Source organism: Triticum aestivum, chromosome 1A, assembly GCF_018294505.1.
Source record: "Triticum aestivum cultivar Chinese Spring chromosome 1A, IWGSC CS RefSeq v2.1, whole genome shotgun sequence".
NCBI classification, from domain to species: domain Eukaryota; kingdom Viridiplantae; phylum Streptophyta; class Magnoliopsida; order Poales; family Poaceae; genus Triticum; species Triticum aestivum.
Genome location: NC_057794.1, coordinates 316,840,215 through 316,862,590, shown reverse-complemented (window position 1 = coordinate 316,862,590; position 22,376 = coordinate 316,840,215).

Genomic DNA, 22,376 nt, shown 5'->3' with positions numbered 1-22,376 from the left:
GTTCTGAAAACCCTAAGAAACACCTTCCCTATCAATGTGAGTTTAGTGACAATGGAATCGTATCTTCGTATGCTATGGGTGTTTATAATTACTATGATGTTCAACAAATTGAAGAATTTGTTTCTTTTAAGGGTGCTTACGAAATTGCTTCTTTGATTGAAAAGTATGATGCTACTCTTTACAAATCTGAAAATTTTGCCATACTTAAATATTGATATGATAATTATGCTTCTAATTCATATGTTGAACCATATATTGAGGACTACTCCGCTGTCCAAGAAGAGACTAATATTTTGCAGGAGTCTATGGAAGAAGAAATTGATGAAACTGTGATCTCATTGGATGAAAAAGATGAGGAGGAGAGCGAAGAACAAAAGGAGGAAGAGCGGATTAGCTACCCGTGCCCACCTTATAATGAGAGTAACTCTTCAACTCATACATTGTTTAATTTCCCTTCGTGCTTACCGAAGGATGATTGCTATGATGATTGTTATGATCTCGTTGATTCTCTTGAAATATCCCTTTTTGATTATGCTTGCTATGCTTGTGGCCAAGATGCCAATATAAATTATGCTCATGGAGATGAACTTGCTATAGTTCCTTATGTTAAACATGAAATTGTTGCTATTGCACCCACACATGATAGTCCTATTATCTTTTTGAATTCTCCAAACTACACTATATCGGAGAAGTTTGTGCTTATTAAGGATTATATTGATGGGTTGCCTTTTACTACTACACATGATGATTTTGATGAGTATAATATGCATGTGCTTCCTGCTCCTACTTGCAATTATTATGAGAGAGGAACTATATCTCCACCTCTCTATGTTTCCAACATGATAAAATTGCAAGAAACTATTTATACTATGCATTGACCTTTACTATGTGTGCATGAATTGTTCTTTTATGACATGCCGATGCATAGGAAGAGAGTTAGACTTAGTTGTTGCATGATATATGTTACTTTGTGCTCACTAATAAATTACAAATAATTTTTAATTAAAATTGGCTTTGATATACCTTGGGATCCGGGTGGATTCATTACTTGAGCACTATATGCCTAGCTTAATGGCTTTAAAGTAAGCGCTGCCAGGGAGACAACCCGGAAGTTTTAGAGAGTCATTTATTTCTTCTATGTGCTTTTATATAGTTTAAAAACAAATAAATAAAGATGGGAACCCAAAACTTTTCAAAAAGAAAAGTGAAAGTGAGATAGACGAGCATTGTGAAAATGGGGGACGTCCTTGAACGTTGTTCATGCCCATGGAAACTTTGTGAATCTTAATTACAGAAACTTTTCAGCAAAAATAATTATCCCCTTGTACAATTCCATTTTATTATAAAAATAATGTGCCGAGGTTTGCCTTTAGGATGTTTTAGATGCTTGTTGGTTTGTACGGTGCAGGACAGAAACTTTGGCTGTAGCGCGCGATTTTACATGTTTTACTAGAACGTCAAATGGTTCTGATTCTTTTCGCATTGTATTTCTATACTAATTTTTCATTTTTCCTAATTTTGGTAGAAGTTTTGGAGTCCTAGAGGTATGGTGAATGTTCAGATTATTACAGACTGTTCTGTTTTAGAAAGATTCTGTTTTTGATGCATAATTTGCTTGGTTTGATGAAACTATCGATTTAAATCAGTGGATTAAGCCATGAAAAAAAATATTACAGTAGATACAATTCTAAAACAAAATATTAATTGGTTTTCAACAGTACTTAGAGTAGTGATTTGCTTTATTATACTAACGGATCTTACCGAGTTTTCTGTTGAAGTTTTGTGTGGATGAAGTGTTCGATGATCGACAAGGTCTCCATGTGAGAAGAAGGAAGAGATTCAAGAGCTCAAGCTTGGGGATGCCCGAGGCACCCCAAGTAAATATTCAAGGAGACTCAAGCATCTAAGCTTGGGGATGCCCCGGAAGGCATCCCATCTTTCTTCAACAAATATCGGTATGTTTTCGGATTCGTTTCGTTCATGCGATATGTGCAATCTTGGAGCGTCTTTTGCATTTAGTTTTAAATTTTCTTTTATGCACCATGCTGGTATGAGATAGTCCTTGGTTGATTTATAGAATGCTCATTGTACTTCACTTATATTTTTTGAGTATGGCTTTATAGCATGCTTCATGTGCTTCACTTATATCATTTGAAGTTTGGATTGCCTGTTTCTCTTCGCATAGAAAACCACCATTTGTAGAATGCTCTTTTGCTTCACTTATATTTGTTAGAGCATGGGCATATCTTTTTTAGAAAGAACTAAACTCTCTTGCTTCACTTATATCTATTTAAAGAGTTGACAGGAATTGGTCATTCACATGGTTAGTCATAAAATCCTACATAAAACTTGTAGATCACTGAATATGATATGTTTGATTCCTTGCAATAGTTTTGCGATATAAAGATGGTGATATTAGAGTCATGCTAGTGGGTAGTTGTGGATTGTAGAAATACTTGTGTTGAGGTTTGTGATTCCCGTAGCATGCACGTATGGTGAACCGTTATGTAACGAAGTCGGAGCATGAGGTATTTATTGATTGTCTTCCTTATGAGTGGCGGTTGGGGACGAGTGATGGTCTTTTCCTACCAATCTATCCCCCTAGGAGCATGCGCGTAGTACTTTGTTTCGATGACTAATAGATTTTTGCAATAAGTATGTGAGTTCTTTATGACTAATGTTGAGTCCATGGATTATACACACTCTCACCCTTCCACCATTGCTAGCCTCTCTAGTACCACGCAACTTTCACCAGTAGCATAAACCCACCATATACCTTCCTCAAAACAGCCACCATACCTACCTATCATGGTATTTCCATAGCCATTCCAAGATATATTTCCATGCAACTTCCATCATCATCATATACATGACTTGAGCATTCATTATCATATTGCTTTGCATGATCGTAAGATAGCTAGCATGATGTTTTCATGGCTTGTCCATTTTTTGATGTCATTGCTACGCTAGATCATTGCACATCCGGTGCACCGCCGGAGGCATTCATATAGAGTCATATCTTTGTTCTAGTATCGAGTTGTAATGAGTTAAAATAAAAGTGTGATGATCATCATTATTAGAGCATTGCCCTAGTGAGGAAAGGATGATGGAGACTATGATTCCCCCACAAGTCGGGATGAGACTCCGCACGAAAAAAAGAGAAATGCCAAAAAAAGAGAAGGCCCCAAAAAATTAAAAAAAATGAGAGAAAAAGAGAGAAGGGGCAGTGGTACTATCCTTTTACCACACTTGTGCTTCAAAGTAGCACCATGTTCTTCATATAGAGAGTCTCTTGAGTTATCACTTTCATATACTAGTGGGAATTTTCATTATAGAACTTGGATTGTATATTCCGATGATGGGCTTCCTCAAATGCCCGAGGTCTTCATGAGCAAGCAAGTTGGATGCACACCCACTTAGTTTCCAGTCTGAGCTTTCATACACTTATAGCTCTTGGTGCATCTGTGGCATGGCAATCCCTACTCACTCACATTGATATCTATTGATGGGCATCTCTATAGCCCATTGATACGCCTAGTTGATGTGAGAATATCTTCTCCTTTTTGTCTTCTCCACAACCACCATTCTATTCCACCTATAGTGCTATGTCTATGGCTCACGCTCATGTATTGCGTGAAAGTTGAAAAGGTTTAAGAATGTCAAAAGTATGAAACAATTGCTTGGCTTGTCATCGGGGTTGTGCATGATGTGAATATTTTGTGTGGTGAAGATGGAGCATAGCCAGACTATATGATTTTGTAGGGATAACTTTCTTTGGCCACGTTATTTTGAAAAGACATGATTGCTTTATTAGTAGGCTTGAAGTATTATTGTTTTTATGTCAAATGATAGACTATTGCTTTGAATCACTAGTGTCTTAATATTCATGCCATGATTAGATATGTGATCAATATTATGCTAGGTAGCATTCCACATAAAAATTATATTTTTTATCATTTACCTACTCGAGGACGAGCAGGAATTAAGCTTGGGGATGCTGATACGTCTCCGTCGTATCTATAAGTTTTGATTGTTCCATGCCAATATTCTACAACTTTCATATACTTTTGGCAACTTTTTATACTATTTTTGGGACTAACAAATTGATCCAGTGCCCAGTGCCAGTTCCTGTTTGTTGCATGTTTTTTGTTTCACAGTAAATTCATATCAAACGGAGTCCAAACGGGATAAAAACTGATGGAGATTTTTTTGGAATATATGTGATTTTTGGGAAGAAAAATCAATGCGAGACGATGCCCGAGGGGGGCCACGAGGCAGGGGGCGCGCCCTAGGGGGTCAGGCGCGCCATGGACCCTCGTGGCCACCCCATAAGGCGGTTGATGCCCTTCTTTCGCTGCAAGAAAGCTAATATCCAGATAGAGATGGTTTTAAAATTTCAGCCCTATCGGAGTTACGGATCTTCGGGAATTTAAGAAACGGTGAAAGGGCAAAATCTGAGGACGCAGAAACATAGAGAGACAGAGAGACATATCCAATCTCGGAGGGGCTCTTGCCCCTCCCATGCCATGGAGGCCAAGGACCAGAGGGGAAACCCTTCTCCCATCTAGGGAGGAGGTCAAGGAAGAAGAAGACGAAGGGGCCCCCTCTCCCCTTCCCTTCCGGTGGCGCCGGAACGCTGCTGTGGCCATCATCATCACCGCAATCTTCACCAATAACTTCACCGTCGTCATCACCAACTCTTCCCCCCTCTATGCTGCGGTGTAACCTCTCTCTTACCCTCTGTAATCTCTGCTTAAACATGGTGCTCAATGCTATATATTATTTCCCAATGATGTATGGCTATCCTATGATGTTTGAGTAGATTCATTTTGTCCTATGGGCTATTTGATGATCAAGATTAGTTTGAGTTGCATGTTTTATTATTGGTGCTGTCCTATGGTGCTCTCTGTGTCGCGCAAGCGTGAGGTATCCCCGCTGTAGGGTGTTGCAATACATTCATGATTCGCTTATAGTGGGTTGCGTGAGTGACTGAAACACAAACCCGAGTAAGGGGGTTGTTCCGTATGGGATAAAGAGGACTTGAAGCTTTAATGCTATGGTTGGGTTTTACCTTAATGATCTTTAGTAGTTGCGGATGCTTGCTAGAGTTGCAATCATAAGTGCATATGATCCAAGTAGATAAAGTATGTTAGCTTAGGCCTCTCCCTCATATAAAATTGCAATAATGATTACCGGTCTAGTTATCGATTGCCTAGGGACAAATAACTTTCTCGTAACAACAAGCTCTCTACTAAGCCTAACTTAGTTGTGTCTTTATCTAAACAGCCCCTACTTTTTATTTACATAATATTTATTATCTTGCAAACCTATCCAACAACACCTACAAAGTACTTCTAGTTTCATACTTGTTCTAGGTAAAGCGAACGTCAAGCGTGCGTAGAATTGTATAGATGGTCGATAGAACTTGAGGGAATATTTGTTCTGCCTTTAGCTCCTCGTTGGGTTCGACACTCTTACTTATCGAAAGAGGCTACAATTGATCCCCTATACCGGTGGGTTATCAGGCACCATCATAGTGCATGGAAGCCGGAAGATAGCCTTGGAGTGTGAGGAAGGCGATGCTGCTTATGCTGAGTTTGTCTGTGCAATAGAAGAATTGAAAGTTTACAAGGATAATGTTGACTCGGCGGATATGACATCTTTGAAGAAGCCAACCATAGAGCATGACTCCCTGTTGAAATTTAAGTCGACGAATGACACCAAGCAGTTCAGCATTAGTGCTAATCTGGATCAGAAATAGGAAAGCGCGCTCATCGAATTCATCTGTGAGAACCGGGACATCTTTACATGGAAACCTTCAGACATGCCAGGTGTACCGAGGGAACTCGCTGAGCACACTCTCAATATTGATCCAAAGTTTAAACCGGTTAAGCAATTCCTTCGGCGCTTCAATGAAGAGAGGCGCAAGGCCATTGGTGAAGAAGTGGCCCGGCTTTTGGCGGCTGGGCTTATTGTTGAAGTTTTTCATCCTGAGTGCTTGGCTAACCCGGTGCTGGTACTTAAGAAAAACGGTACTTGGCGTATGTGTGTGGATTACACGGATTTAAACAAAGTCTGTCTAGTTGATCCCTTTGCTCTCCCCTGTATTGATCAGATCATTGATGCTACGGCGGGTGGTGAGCGTTTGAGTTTTTTGGATGCTTATTCTGGTTATCATCAGATCAAGATGGCAGTTAAGGACCAGGAGAAGACATCCTTCATCACTCCATTCGGAGCCTTATGTTATGTGTCCATGCCTTTTGGGCTTAAGAGTGCCCAGGCGACTTACCAGCGGTGTGTGCAAAATTGCCTTCATGATCAGAATGGGCACAATGTTCATGCTTATGTGGATGATATTGTGGTGAAATCCAGGAAGAAAGAAACCTTGATAGATGATTTGAAAGAGACCTTTGACAATCTCCGGGTCTATAAGATGATGCTTAACCTGACCAAGTGTGTCTTTGGCGTACCAGCAGGCAAGCTCTTAGGCTTTTCTGGTTTCTGAACGGGGTATTGAAGCTAACCCAGAGAAGATACAGGCCATCACCTCCTTGGCTAAACTGGCATGTATTAATGATGTTCAGCGCCTGGCAGGTCGTATTGCATCCTTAAGCTGGTTCATAGGCCGGTTGGGCGAAAAGGCTATCCCTCTTTACTAGATGAGGAAGAAGACAGATCACTTTGTCTGGAGTGATGCTGCTGATCAGGTGTTTGAGGCCTTGAAAAAACAGTTGGCTGACCTGCCGGTTCTTGTTGCTCCAATTGATAAAGAGCCTGTGTTGTTATATGTGGCTGCCAACAGCCGAGCTGTCAGCGTGGCAATTGTGGTGGAAAGGAAGGAGTTAGGCAAGGAATATCCGGTTCAGAGGCCGGTTTACTACATCAGTGAGGTGCTCATTGAGTCCAAGCAGAGGTATCCGCATTGGCAGAAGCTTGTATATGGGGTATTCATGGCTAGTCGAAAGCTCAAGCAATATTTTCTAGGCCACCCCATCATTGTGGTTAGTTCTGCTCCTTTAGGGGATATTATTCAAAACAGAGAAGCCATAGGTTGGGTAGCCAAGTGGGCCATTGAGCTTGGACCCCATGGTTTGAAGTATATGCCTCGCACAACCATCAAGTCTCAAGCACTTGTGGATTTCATCAATGATTGGAAAGAGCTGCAGATGCCTGAGGAGAAGCTGGATAGCAGATATTGGACTATTTACTTCGATGGATCCAGCAGTTGGAAGGCTCGGGGGCTGGAGTTATCTTAACTTCCCCACGAGGTGATAAATTTTGTTATGTTTTAAGGTTGATGTTCCCTTTTACTAAAAATGCAGCTGAGTATGAGGCCTTGATCCATGGTCTTCGGATGTCTAAGGAGATGAACTTAAGCCGGGTGAGGTGTTTTGGTGACTCAGATTTAGTAGCTCGGGAAGTTTCTGGCACTTGGGATTCCGAGGTCCCACTCATGGCGGCTTATCACAGAGAGGTTGATGCTATTGCTGGTCACTTCAAGGGCTATCAAGTAGAGAATGTTGATCGAAGGAAAAATGAGGCGGCTGATGCTTTAAGCCAGTTGGAATCCCAGCGTAAGCCGGTACCACCCAATATTTTCCTTGATATTTTGCATAATCCTTCCGTCAAACTGCCTATAGAGGAAGATCTTGCTATTCCTGACCCGGAGGCACAGCTTGGTGGCGGCTCTTCATGCTATTCCTGATTGGACAGTTCCATATTTGTTGTACATGACCCGGGGCGAGTTACCTGAAGATGAAACTTTGGCCAGGCAGATAACCCGGCGGTCTAAGTCAATGACTATTGACAATGGAGAGTTGCATCATCGCAGTGTTACGGGGGCGTTTCAATGTTGTGTTTCTCCTGAAGAAGGTCGTGAGATCCTACGAGAGATTCATGAAGGAGATTGTGGTCATCATGTCGGCTCTAAGTCTCTCGTGGCTAAGGCTTTTCGCCATGGATTTTATTGGCTGACGGCTCATGCTGATGTAGAGGATTTGGTCAGTAAATGTGATGGTTGTCAGAAATTTTCAAGATGAGCTCACGTACTGGCTCAACAATTGAGGATGATTCCAATTGCTTGGCCATTTGCAGTCTAGCGGCTTGATATGGTTGGGCCTTTCAAAAGGTCCAATGATAAAAAGACCCACCTTTTGGTGGCGGTTGACAAATTCACAAAGTGGGTGGAAGTAGAGCCGGTTAGTGAGTGTGACGCGGCAACAGCGGTTCAATTCATCAAAAAGGTGATTTTCTGTTTTGGTTTTCCCCACAACATTATAACTAATAATGACACTAATCTGTCCAAGGGTGCTATGAAAGAGTTTTGTCAACGAGAGCATATTCGACTTGATGTATCATAAGTGGCTCACCCCCAGTCCAATGGTCAAGCTGGGAGAGCCAATCAAGAAATCTTGAGAGGTATCAAGCCCCGGCTTATGGTCCCTTTGCAGAGGACGCGGGCTGTTGGGTGGAGGAATTACCCTTAGTGTTATGGAGCATCAATACCACCCCCAACAGATCTACGGGTTACACGCCTTTCTTCATGGTTTACAAAGCAGAGGCGGTTCTCCCTAGTGACATCCATCACGACTCGCCCCGTGTGGCAGCTTATGTTGAAGCTGATAATGAAAAAGCACGTCTCGCCCCGTGTGGTGCCCTTCCCCCTGGGTGTGCCCCCTGCCTCGTGGCCGCCTCGTGTACCCCCCCTGACTTGTTCCCGACACCAACACCTCATATATATCCCCAAACTTCCAGAAAATAACATAGATCGGGAGTTCCGCCGCCGCAAGCCTCTGCAGCCACCAAAAACCAATCGGGACCCTGTTCCGGCACCCTGCCGGATGGGGGAATCATCACTGGTGGCCATCTTCATCATCCCGACGCTCTCTATGACGAGGATGGGGTAGTTCGCCCTCGGGGCTGAGGGTATGTACGAGTAGCTATGTGTTTGATCTCTCTCTCTCGCGCGCGTTCTTGATATGGCACGATCTTGATGTACCGCGAGCTTTGCTATTATAGTTCGATCTTATGATGTTTCTCCCCCTCTATCTCTTGTAATGGATTGAGTTTTCCCTTTGAAGTTATCTTATCGGATTCAGTCTTTAAGGATGTGAGAACACTTGATGTATGTATTGCATGGGATACCCGTGGTCACAATGGGGTATTCTATTGATTCACTTGATGTATGTTTTGGTGATAAACTTGCGGGTTCCATGACCTTGGGAATCTATGCATAGGGGTTGGCACACGTTTTCGTCTTGACTCTCCGGTAGAAACTTTGGGGCACTCTTCAAAGTTCTTTGTGTTGGTTGAATAGATGAATCTGAGATTGTGTGATGCATATCGCATAATCATACACGTGGATACTTGAGGTGACATTGGAGTATCTAGGTGACATTAGGGTTTTGGTTGATTTGTGTCTGAAGGTGTTATTTTACTACAAACTCTAGGGTTGTTTGTGACACTTATATGAGTAGCCCAATGGATTGATCGGAAAGAATAACTTTGAGGTGGTTTCATACCCTACAATAATCTCTTCGTTTGTTCTCCGCTATTAGTGACTTTGGAGTGACTCTTTGTTGCATGTTGAGGGACAGTTATATGATCTAATTATGTTATCATTGTTGAGAGAACTTGCACTAGTGAAAGTATGAACCGTAGGCCTTGTTTCAACGCATTGCAATACCATTTCCGCTCAATTTTATCTTTAGTTACCTTGCTGTTTTTATATTTTCAGATTACAAAAACCTATATCTACCATCTATACTGCATTTTTATCACCATCTCTTCACTGAACTAGTGCACCTATACAATTTACATTGTATTGGGTGTGTTGGGGACACAAGAGACTCTTTGCTATTTGGTTACAGGATTGTTTGAGAGAGACCATCTTCATCCTATGCCTCCCACGGATTGATAAACCTTAGGTCATCCACTTGAGGAAAATTTTCTACTGTCGTACAAACCTCTGCACTTGGAGGACCAACAACGTCTACAAGAAGAAAGTTGTGTAGTATACATCACTCAACAGCCTCATCGTCAAATTGTGGTAATAGCCAACGCTTCAGATAACTCTTTGTTCGGCGCTGAAGGCCATATTCTTCAGCGCCTAGGACCTGAGTTCATCTGTAGTTGAGTGTATCCTGTCCGTCTTGGAGCGGCCGCTGCTGCCTTTTTAGGCTTCTTGAAGTGGCGAATAGTTGGCATTTAAAGCGCTCATGCTCGAGGGGTTTCTCTGGCACAATGAAGTCTTCGTTGCCGAGGCTGACATCGTCCTCAGAGAGTGGTAGATAGTTACTATCCTCCGAGTCCTCGTTCTCGACCGGATCATCGGTGTTAACATGCCCCTCCTCCACATCATCCTACTCGGATGTGGGCTCGACGGAGGCTTCGGGGTCTTCGGCATCCTCTAGAGTGTTATCGTCTCCGGTGCCGGTGTTGCTGTCTTTGCCACGATGCGATTTTGAGCGGCGCCGCTGGTGTCAACGCTTTGGAGGTGCTTCAGCAGGCTTGTCCTCAACCGGATCCTTCCTGCCATCGTTATCATCCTCTTTGGGTGTGTCCGCCATATACACGTCGCATGTGGAGGTGGCCGTCCAACGCCCAGTAAACAGCTGGTCTTGGCCTGGATCGTATCCAACATCATCGTCCATGCCGTCGATGTCTTCGGAGGCATAGTCCAGCATGTCGGTTAAATCTTCGACAATGGCTATGAAGTGGGTGGTGGGTGGGACGTAAAATTCCTCGCTCTCAGCCCCTAGTCTGGGCTGAGCGTAGTTCGGAAGCAATTCCTCTGTAACAGCGAGAGATCACATTAGGTCCAAGGCCTCGTTCAGAAGCGAGGTTTGGATGGGGAAGCGAGAGTCAACGGGGCTGGCCGGGGCGAAGGCCTCCTGGCCATCCTTGCTTGGCACGGACTTCAAGAGCTCAGATTCAGAATCCGGGGTGAGTCCGGCCTTTAATGATAGGGGGGATCTGGTCTAATCCCGAATTCGCCATGGACGCAACCGCCTCCAGATCCTTAGTAATGCGGTTTGCGCTAGAGAGTCCGCTGGGCTCCAAACTTCCATGTTCGGACCTGGTGGTTTGCTTTGGATCTAAGGCCAGAGCTGTGATCGGGGCCGCGAACCCTTCGAAGAGCAAGTCTCCTCAGATATTAGTGACATAGTTTAAGTTCCCAAAACTGATCTGATGACCAGGGGCATAGTTGTCGATCTGTTCGACGTGGCCAATCGAGTTGGCACGTAGAATGAAGCCACCAAATACAAAAATCTAGCCGGGGAGGTAAGCTTCCTCGGAGACGGCATCGTTGTAGATGATCGAATGAGCCATCGAGCCTTCTGTTGATGGCATAGTGGAACTCCCAATGAAAGCACCAATGTTGGTGTCAAAACCGACCGATCTCGGATAGATGGTTCCGAACTATGCATCAGAGGATCGAAGGAAATAGGAGGCAGGGGACACGATGTTTACCCAGGTTCGGGCCCTCTTAATGGAGGTAATACCCGACTTCCTGCTTGATTGACTTTGATGAGTATAGGGGTTACAAGAGTTGATCTACCTCGAGATCGTAATGGCTAAACCCTAGATGTCTAGCATGTATGATTATGACCACCTCTACGGACTAAACCCTCCGGTTTATCTAGACATAGGAGGGGCCTAGGGTTTTACAGAGTCGGTTTATAGAGAAAGGAAACTTCATATCCGAATGCCAAAGCTTGCCATCCACGCAAAGGAGAGTCCCATCCGAACACGAGGGAAGGCCTTCCATCTTGTATCTTCACGACCCATCAGTCTGGCCCATGTCACATATCCCGGACGCCCGGGGACCCCCTAATCCGAGACTCCCTCATCCACCCTCGGGGCTAAGGGTTTGTACTAGTAGTTATGTGTTTAATCTCTCTCTCTCTCTCTCTCTCTCTCTCTCTCTCTCATGTTCTTGAGATGTCACGATCTTGATGTATCACGGGCTTTGTTAATACAGTCGGATCATATGGTGTTCTCCCCTCTCTATCTTGTTATGATCAATTGAGTTTTTCCCTTTGAGATTACGTTGTTATCGGATTGAATACTTTTATGGATTTGAGAGCACTTGATATATGTCTTGCATATGGATACTCGTGGTGACAATGGGGTATCGTATTGATTCACTTGATATATGTTTTGGCACTAAACTCGTGGATTCCCGAGGTGACATTGGGGTAATCTATGCATAGGGGTTGATGCACGTTCTTGTCTTTCTTTCTCCGGTAAAAATCTCGGGGCACTCTTTGAAGTTCTTTGTGTTGGATTGAGTATTATGAATATGAATTTGCTTTGGTGTTATTTTAGTACGAACTCTTGAATAGATCGAACGGAAAGAATAGCTTTGAGGTGGTTTCGTACCCTACAAACAATTTATTCTTATGTTCTCCGCTAGATGGGAACTTTGGAGTGATTCTTCATCACACTTTGAGGGGTGGTTATATGATCCAATTATATTAGCATTGTTGAGAGGTTGCACTAGCGAAAGTACGGACCCTAGGCCTCATTTTTAAGCATTGCAATACCTCTTTTGTGCATGTTTCCTATTTGCTACCTTGCTGTTTCTATTTATTCAGATTATAAAAATATATTTCTACCATCAGTATTACACTTTATCACCATCTCTTCGCCAAACTGGTGCACCTATACAATTTTCCATTGTATTAGGTGTGTTGGGGACACAAGAGATTTCTTGTATTTGGTTGCAAGGTTGTTTGAGAGAGACCATCTTCATCCTATGCCTCCCATAGATTGATAAACCTTAGGTCATCCACTTGAGGGAAAATTGCTACTGTCCTACAAAACTTTGTGCTTGGAGGCCCAACACGTGTCTACAAGAATAAAGTTGCTTAGTAGACATCAGGATCTTTTCTGGCGCCTTTGCTGGGGAGGTGAGTGCTTGAAGGTATATCTTTAGATCTTGCAATTAAATATTTTAGTTTCTTGTTTTATCACTATTTTGGTTTATAAAAAGAAAGCTGCAAAAAAATGGAATTGAGGTTGCATCATATTGTTCATATTTATAATGTCTTTCGTGAAAATGATGGAAAGGAAAATTGTGCTCAATTGATAGGGGAAGAATTCTATAAAATGTTTGACAAAAAATCTTTGAATGAGCACAATTGCAATGTTTCTAGTGTTAATTCTTTGAATACCCATGATGCTAGTGATATGCAAAGCCATAAGCTTGGGGATGCTATGTTTGATGAAGATGATATTTTTAGTCCCCCAAGATTTGATGTGCAAACTTGTTATAATGATTTCATGCCTCCTATTTATGATGATTATATTGATGAAAGTTGGTTTGGAAGAGTGTCAACTTTAGATAGTGATACCACTATTTTGGAGGGTGTTGAATCTTATTTTTATTATAATAAAAGTGGATTTGGAGAGGTCATGACTTTATTTAGTGATGAATCCACTATTTTGGAAGAGGTTTCAATTGAGTATGAAAACAAAGTTGCTATCTATGATGATTATGGTGATGACATGTATGCTATATTAAATAATGATAACCATGAAACTTGTTATCATGATTTAGTTTTCAATCTCATGATAGTTATTTTGTTGAGTTTGCTCCCACCACTATTATGGATGAGAAGAAATTTTCTTATGTGGAGAGCAATAAATTTTTTATGCATGTGGATCATGAAAATAATGCTTTATGTGACAGATATATGTTGAATTTCTTCATTATGCTACTAAAAATTATTATGGGGGAGGAACTTATGCTTGTAGGAATTGCAATAATATCAAGTTTCCTCTCTATGTGTTGAAAATCTTGAAGTTATGCTTGTTTTGCCTTCCTATGCTAGTTGATTCTTGTTCCCATAAGTTGGTTGCTCACAAAATCCCTCTTCACAGGAAGTGGGTTAGACTTAAATGTGCTTGCCATGTCCTTCATGGCGCTCTCTTTATGTTTCAATTCTTATCTTTTATGCGAGCATCATTGAACTCATCATGCCTAGCTAAAAAGGCATTAAAGAAAAGAGCTTGTTGGGAGACAACCCAACACTTTTACCTACTATTTTTGTGTGTTCACATGATTAGGCTACTGTAGTAATCGTGTTTTATTTCTTTCGTTTCAATAAAGTACCAAGTAAGACCTTTGGGGTGGCTTACGGTGATAGTTGATTTGATCTTGCTGAAAAACAAAAACTTTTGCGCTCAGGAAAGCAATTCTCATTTTTAACGCAAGCGTAATAAAATTCTGATTCATTTTGCAGAAGATTAATAGACAAATTTCCCAGGTTTTCCTAATTTTCAGAATTTTTGGAGTAGCAGAAGTATGGTTGGAGTACAGATTACTACAGACTGTTCTGTTTTTGACAAATTCTGTTTTCAATGCATTGTTTGCTTGTTTTCTAGTTTCCATGGCTTATATTTCTCAATATAAATAGTGGAAATGATATGCTACAGTAGTAATTATGTGAGAACAATTATGAATCTTATCTTTGACAGTACCAAAAGTGAAATGGTTTGCTCTTTATCATACTAACCTATCTCACAAAGTTCCGTTAAGTTTTGTGTGATTGAAGTTTTCAAGTTTTGGGTGAGATGTCGATATAAGGAGAATAAGGAGTGACAAAACCCTAAGCTTGGGGATTCCCAAGGCACCCCAAGGTAATATTCAAGTAAGATCCAAGCAACTAAGCTTGGAGATGCCCCGGAAGGCATCCCCTCTTTCGTCTCCAACATTATCGGTAACCTCACTTGGAGCTATGTTTTCATTCGTCACATGATATGAGTTTTGCTTGGAGAGTCAATTTATTTTGTTAGGATTTGCTTTCTGTTATTTAGAATTATTTTTTGCATCTTTTATTTCAATAAAAGTGGCAATGATAGCCTTTGCCATGCTTATTTTGTAAGTATACATGTTGCTGTTTCAAAACAGAAAGTTTATCGATGTTGCAAAAATTCGCTAGAAAAGTCAGAATATGATAAAATGTTGAAACTTTTTGCAAAATAAGCTCTGATAAATTTTCTATAGTGTGGTATTTTTTCCATAACTTTTGGAGTTATGGAAGTATTGATACTCTTGCATTCTTTACAGATTGTACTGTTTTGGCAGATTGATGTTATGTTTGCTTGTTTAATGATTCTATTTGAGTATAGGAATTTTCAATATGCAGAGGAATTTAGTGTGAAATGTTGAATAATAATTTTAGTGATTTGCTACAGTAGAGAATGATAAGGTTTTTGCATTGGTCTATACTAACTTATCTCACGAGTCTTTGTTGAGTTTTGTGTGGATGAAGCTTTTGAGATTTAGGAAAACCATGCTATGAGAAGAATTAAGGAGACACAAAAGCTCAAGCTTGGGGATGCCCAAGGCATCCCAAGATAATATTTCAAGAAGTCTGAAGCATCTAAGCTTGGGGATGCCCCGATAGGCATCCTGTTGGGGATATTACTATCAGTGGAGACTCGCCCAGGAGGGGCCAGGTCAGCTGAAATGGCGGGTTACGCAAGCAGCTCAGTAAACATCCAAGTTTGTAGTTTATTAAGTCTTATAGAAGGCCCAAAGGCATGGGGTTGGCTTGAGGCCCGATATTGTAAGTAAACCGCCACATGTAAGGAAATACTTGTACAGAAAGACATGTAAAGAAAGTCACCGAGCCGGACAAGATTATGAGCCGGCCGGGACTCTGTAGGCCACCTGGCATCAACCCGTGTATATAAGGGGATGACCCGGTGGCGGTTTAGGGCAAGAAACAACCAAGTCGATAACCAAGCTGGCGAGTTGAGCCTCTTCGAAGTCGAAACCTCAGCAATACCAATCCCAACTAGACGTAGGCTTTTACCTTCATCATAAGGGGCCGAACTAGTATAAAACTCTCTCGTATCATTTGTCCCGATTAACCCCTTCAAGCCTCCTAGTGCGATGGCCCTACGACTAAGTCCTTGCCCTAGGACATCTGCCGTGTCAACTCCATGACAGTTGGCGCCCACCATGGGGCCAGCACATGGTGGATTTGAGTTCTTGAAGGGCAACTTCGAAGGGCTCAAGGGATACGCTGTGGGCCGGATGATCAAGAGTCGTCGCGGCAAGATCTACATCGACAACGAAGGCTGGGGCCCCGAGACCGGCTCAATCGAGTACGGGTACCAGGTCCCCTTCGGCAGAATTCACGTCTTCATCGGCCGGATCGGGGAGTTAGGACCTGAGCCAGATGCCCACAGCGACCTCATCGAAACGGCTCAGCGCGCCGGGTCCACCCATGTTCAATCTGTCGTGAAGCATGCCTTCGTAGGCTGCATCCATGGCGGTGAATACTCCGAAGGATCAATGGAAGGCGGGGATGCCGCCATCTGCTCTGATACTGCATCATGAACAGGTGAGACAGACTCGTTGTACCAACTGCCGAATTGGGCCGGAGTCTTCATGGCAGGGACGGAGCCCGGGCAGAATTCCACCGCAGCGACAGCAGCAGCCACCAGGTCGGCAGCTGCCGGGTCAGGACACCCCGCACGCCCCCCGGCTCAGGTTCTTATGTACCTCATGGATAAACTGATGACTCTATTAACCGCTGTGGTAGAGCCGGCGGATAAAGCCCAACATGATGCGGAAGTGGCACGCGTGCGGGAGGAGATGGTGCAAGCTAAGGAAAATCTGGCCGCGGAGGAAACCCGGATGGCAGCAGAACGAGCAGCTTTGGATGCTCGTGCTTAGAAACTTCAAGCAGAAACCTTCCGGCTCTCGGTGGATCTTAATGCGTCAAACGAAGTCACGAGGAGGAGGCATCAGAAAACTCTGTCGCATCTGCCTCTAACACTGGATCTGAGGAATATGTTCCATACACCCGGAGCTGGAGGGAGCAACCCGCCAGAGGCAAACCAGGTCACGACACCCGGTGCACCAGTTCAGCCACGCACCATGGAGCCGCCGCACATGAATACAACTCCTTGTTATATATCAAAACCCTGGGTCACTTCTCCAACCCCATGGAGAACCTCATTGCGGCGTCGGCTCGATTGGCAGCTCTCCCCATGGAAGGCGATTCACCAGCAGCAATTGAAACCCGGAGGGAAAGAGAATTACTTCAGACAGCTTTGGCCCAGCAGGACGCATATTCCTATAGTCGAGATAGGATTCATTCAACTCCTCGCCCAAGCCGGAGCCCGAATTACAGTAGGCACATGGAATTTGCAGAGATGTCAAGTAATGCTCAACGTCACAACCGGCCATATAGGTATGAGCCGGGGCGGGCTGGAGCTCTTAACTTGGCGGATCAGGAGAGGATTCGTCAAGAGGCGGAACGGGCGGCTCAAATACCAGCAGAGCAGGTGGCTCACCAAACCTTTCCGGCTTATCCAGCAACCTCGGTTGAGGCAGGAGTTGCTACAAGAACCGGAGGCGTACCTTGCCTGGTCCCAGCCATACGCAATGAGCGGTTGCCCAAGGATTTCAAGGGACCTTGTAAGGTGCCTAACTACACGGCTGACTTACAGCCGGGGGCTTGGATTGAGAGTTATGAGATGGCTATGGAGCTGTTGGAGGTTAGTGATGCTGCAATGGCCAAATATTTTACCATGATGTTGGATGGAACGGCTCGGACCTCGTTGAAAAGATTACCACCCAATTCCATCGGCTCATGGGCAGAGTTGAAGGCACGGTTCATCCAGAACTTTAAAGACACATGTAAGCAGCCAATGTCGATTGTGGATCTGACCAATTGCAAGCAAGAGGATGGAGAATCTACAACCCATTGGGTACGCCGGGTCAAGGAGATAATACATTCATCTGATAAGATGGATGCCGGCTCAGCAGTTTTGATGTTGGAGAAAAATTGCCAGTTTGAACCTCTGAAATAGAAGTTGGGGCGGCTTAAACGTGACTGTAATGACATGGGAACGTTGATGGCGGATCTTGTCAAGTATGCCGATTCTCATACCACCAAAGACCCGGCATCTGATGAAGAAAAAGCAACAAAGGGAAAGAAGAACAGCAATGGCAAGGGTCACCAGCATAACCCGACAAATCAAGGAGGTAATAAGCGTAAAGCTGATGAGTTTGTTGCTAATACTAATGCGCAGGGTGGTAATCAGCGGCGCAAGGGCAGACAACCCCCTCGATCGGGCGGGTCAGGCCCCACTCTTGAGCAGTTGTTGAATGAACCTTGTCCAAGACACGACACCTGGGAGAAGCCAGCCACCCACTTGTGGAAGGATTGCACGATCATGAAGGCGTTTAAAAATTCAAACGCATTTGATGGGGGTCATGGCCCGGGTAGCGGCTCAGGTGGAGGCGGCTTTCAGGCCCCGGGCGCCGGTTCAAGCGGAGGAGGTTTTCATGGTCAGGGTCATCCTGGTCACCAGGGAGGATATAATCAGCAACACAGCCAAGGGAATCAACAGCAGCAACAATCCGGCTATCAGAGCAACCCGAAGCAGTTGAGTAGCGGACAATATCATGTCTTTACTACCAGTTTATGTAAGATAGACCAGAAACTCCACAAGAGGGCCATCAATGCCGTTGAACCGGCGATTCCACGTTATCTACGTTGGTCAGAGCAGCCTATTATGTGGAGCAGAGAGGATCACCCACCCCGGGTTAATAATCCGGGTCACTTGGCTTTGGTGGTGGAACCTCAGGTTGGTGGGTACAAGTTTACTAAGGTACTCATGGATGGAGGCAGCAGCATCAACATCCTTTACTATGAGACGTTCCATCTGATGGGATTGACGGATAAAAGTCTTAAACAATCCAACACTGTTTTTCATGGTGTAGTACCCAGTAAGTCGGCATACCCAGTTGGTAAGATCGAGCTGGAGGTAGCCTTTGGGGATGAGTATGACTCCGGGGCAGAAAATTAACCTTTGAAGTGGTTAAGATCAAAAGCCCATATCATGCTCTGTTTGGACGGCCGGCTTATGCCAAGTTCATGGCTCGGCCGTGTTACGTGTATTTGCAGCTCAAGATGTCGGGTCACAAGGGCACCATTACAGTCCATGCGAGCTGGAAGATCGCCTTGGAATGTGAAGAGGGGGATGCGGCCTATGCTGAATCTGTTTGTGCAATAGAGGAGTTGAAATTCTACAAGGATCATGTTGACCCGGCGGACATGACGTCATTAAAGAAACCAACAACAAAGCATGAGCCGGAGTTAAAGTTCAAATCGGCTGATGACACTAAGATGGTTGACTTTGTGCCTGGCGATTCATCCAAACAGTTCATCATCAGTGCAAACTTGGATCCGAAATAGGAAAGCACACTCATCAAGTTCATCCGTGAGAACTGGGACATCTTTGCATGGAAACCTTCAGACATGCCGGGTGTCCCGAGGGAACTCGCTAAGCACACTCTTAATATCGATCCAAAGTTCAAACCTGTCAAACAGTTTCTTCGACGGTTCAATGAAGAAAGGTGCAAGGCCATTGGAGAAGAGGTGGCCCGGCTCCTGGCGGTCGGGTTCATTATGGAGGTCTTTCACCCAGAATGGTTAGCTAACCCGGTGCTCATGCTCAAAAAGAATGGCACCTGGCGTATGTGTGTGGATTACACAGATTTAAACAAGGCATGTCCGGCTGATCCTTTTGCTCTTCCCCGTATTGATCAGATCATTGATGCTACGGCAGGTTGCGCACGGTTGAGTTTCTTAGATGCTTACTTCGGATATCATCAGATTAAGATGGCAGTCAAGGATCAAGAGAAGATAGCGTTTATAACTTCTTTTGGGGCTTTCTGCTATGTGTCTATGCCTTTTGGGCTCAAAAGTGCTCAGGCGACTTACCAACGGTGTGTACAGAATTTGTTTTCATGATCAAATTGGGCGCAATGTTCATGCCTATGTGTATGATATAGTAGTGAAGTCCAGGGAAGAGGAAACCTTGGTCACAGACTTGAAAGAGACTTTTGATAATCTTCGGGTTTAGAAGATGATGCTTAACCCGGCCAAGTGTGTTTTTGGAGTGCCAGCCGGCAAGCTTTTGGGTTTTCTGGTGTCTAACCGAGGTATTGAAGCCAACCTGGAGAAGATCAAGGCAATTACATCCCTGGCCAAACCGACCTGCGTCAATGATGTTCAAGGACTGGCGGGTCGTGTGGCTGCTTTGAGCCGGTTCATAAGCCGGTTAGGGGAAAAGGCTATGCCTCTGTATCAGTTGATGAAGAAAACAGATGTGTTTGTTTGGAGCGATGCTGCGAACGCTGCTTTTGAGGATCTAAAGGCACAACTGGCTGAGCCACCGGTCCTAGCTGCTCCAATTGAGAAAGAGTCGCTATTGTTATACGTAGCTGCCAACTCACGGGCTGTTAGTGTGGCTATGGTGGTAGAGCGCAAGGAGGCTGGCAAAGAGCATCCGGTTCAACGGCCGGTTTATTATGTCAGTGAAGTGCTAATTGAGTCTAAGCAATGATATCCACATTGGCAGAAGCTTGTTTATGGGGTGTTCATGGTGAGCCGGAAGCTTAAGCATTACTTTCAGGGACATCCAATCACTGTGGTTAGCTCTACTCCTTTGGGAGACATTATTCAAAACTGAGAAGCTACAGGGCGAGTTGCCAAGTTGGCAATTGAGCTTGGGTCTCATGGGCTGAAGTATGTTCCACGCACTGCGATTATGTCTCAAGCTCTGGTTGACTTCATCAATGACCGGAGAGAGATGCAGATGCCAGAAGAAAAGTCGGACAACACATATTGGACTATTCATTTTGATGGGTCCAGGCAATTGGAGGGCTCGGGGGCTGGAGTTGTATTAACTTCCCCACGAGGTGATAAATTTTGTTATGTGTTACGATTGATGTTTCCGTGCACTAACAACGCAACAGAGTATGAACCATTGCTCCATGGCCTTCGAGTGGCAAAGGAGATGAGCTTGAGTCGGGTCAGATGTCTTGGTGATTCAGATCTAGTGGCTCAGCAGGTGTCTGGCAAGTGGGATTCCAAAGACCCTCTCATGGCGGCTTATCACCGAGAGGTCGATGCTGTTGCAGGATATTTTAAAGGTTATCAGGTGGAACCCCTGTTCAAGAATTCATCCGATTAACCAGTTAACTTGCCGATTAATCCCTACTCATAGGGTCACCGAGTAGCCGATAAACCAAAAAATCGTCCGATTAATTGATTAAATGGCTGATTAACTTGCCGATTAGCCGATTAATCCCCTACTCACTAGCCAACCGAGCAGCTACCAGTTAACGATTTCCTCAACAACGGGTGGAACACATTGACCGTCAAAAGAACGAAGCAGCTGATGCTTTGAGCCGGCTGGGGTTTCAACGTAAGCCGGTACCACCCAACACCTTTTTATATGTTTTGCATTACCCCTCTGTCAAGTTGCCCACAGAAGAAGATTTAGCTGTTCCTGACCCGGAGATGCAGTTGGTGGCGGCTCTTCATGGCATCCCAGATTGGACGGTGCCGTTCTTGGCTTACATGACCCGGGGAGAATTGCCAGCAGATGAGACCCTGGCTCGACAGATAACCGGCGGTCTAAGTCCATGACGATTTCGGATGGAGAGTTATTTCATCGCAGTGTTTCTGGAGCGTTTCGACAGTGTGTTTCCCCCGAAGAGGGTCAAGAAATCCTTCGTGAGATCCATGAAGGCGATTGTGGTCATCACGCAGGGTCAAAATCTTTAGTGGCCAAGGTGTTTCGTCACGGTTTTTACTGGTTGACGGCTCACGCTGATGCAGAAGATCTGGTCAGTAGATGTGATGGATGTTAGAAATTTGCACGACGAGCGCATGTGCCGGCTCAAGAGCTCCGGATGATTCCAATCACTTGGCCGTTTGCAGTCTGGGGGCTTGACATGGTAGGACCTTTCAAAAGGTCTAAGGACAAGAAGACACATCTCCTGGTAGCTGTTGATAAGTTCACGAAATGGGTTTAGGCGGAGCCTGTGAGTAAGTGTGATGTAGCCACGGCGGTTCAGTTCATGAAGAAAATAATCTTCCGTTTCGGTTTTCCACACAGTATTATCACGGACAATGGCACTAATCTATCCCAAGGGGCTATGGAAGAGTTTTGTCAGCGAGAGCACATCCGGCTTGATGTTTCTTCTGTAGCTCATCCTCAATCCAATGGTCAAGCTGAGAGAGCCAATCAGGAAATTCTTAAAGGGCTAAAACCCCGGCTTATGGTTCCTTTACAGCAAATCCCGGGTTGTTGGGTAGAGGAGTTGCCTTCAGTGTTATGGAGCATCAATACTACACCCAACAGGTCTACGGGTTACACACCCTTCTTCATGGTTTATGGGGCAGAAGCAGTATTGCCCGGTGACATCCGTCATGACTCGCTCCGTGTGGCGGCTTATGTTGAAGCTAACAATGAAAAACCCAGATAGGATGCGCTTGACTTGTTGGATGAAGAAAGAGACTTAGCAGTAGCACGGTCAACAATCTATCAAC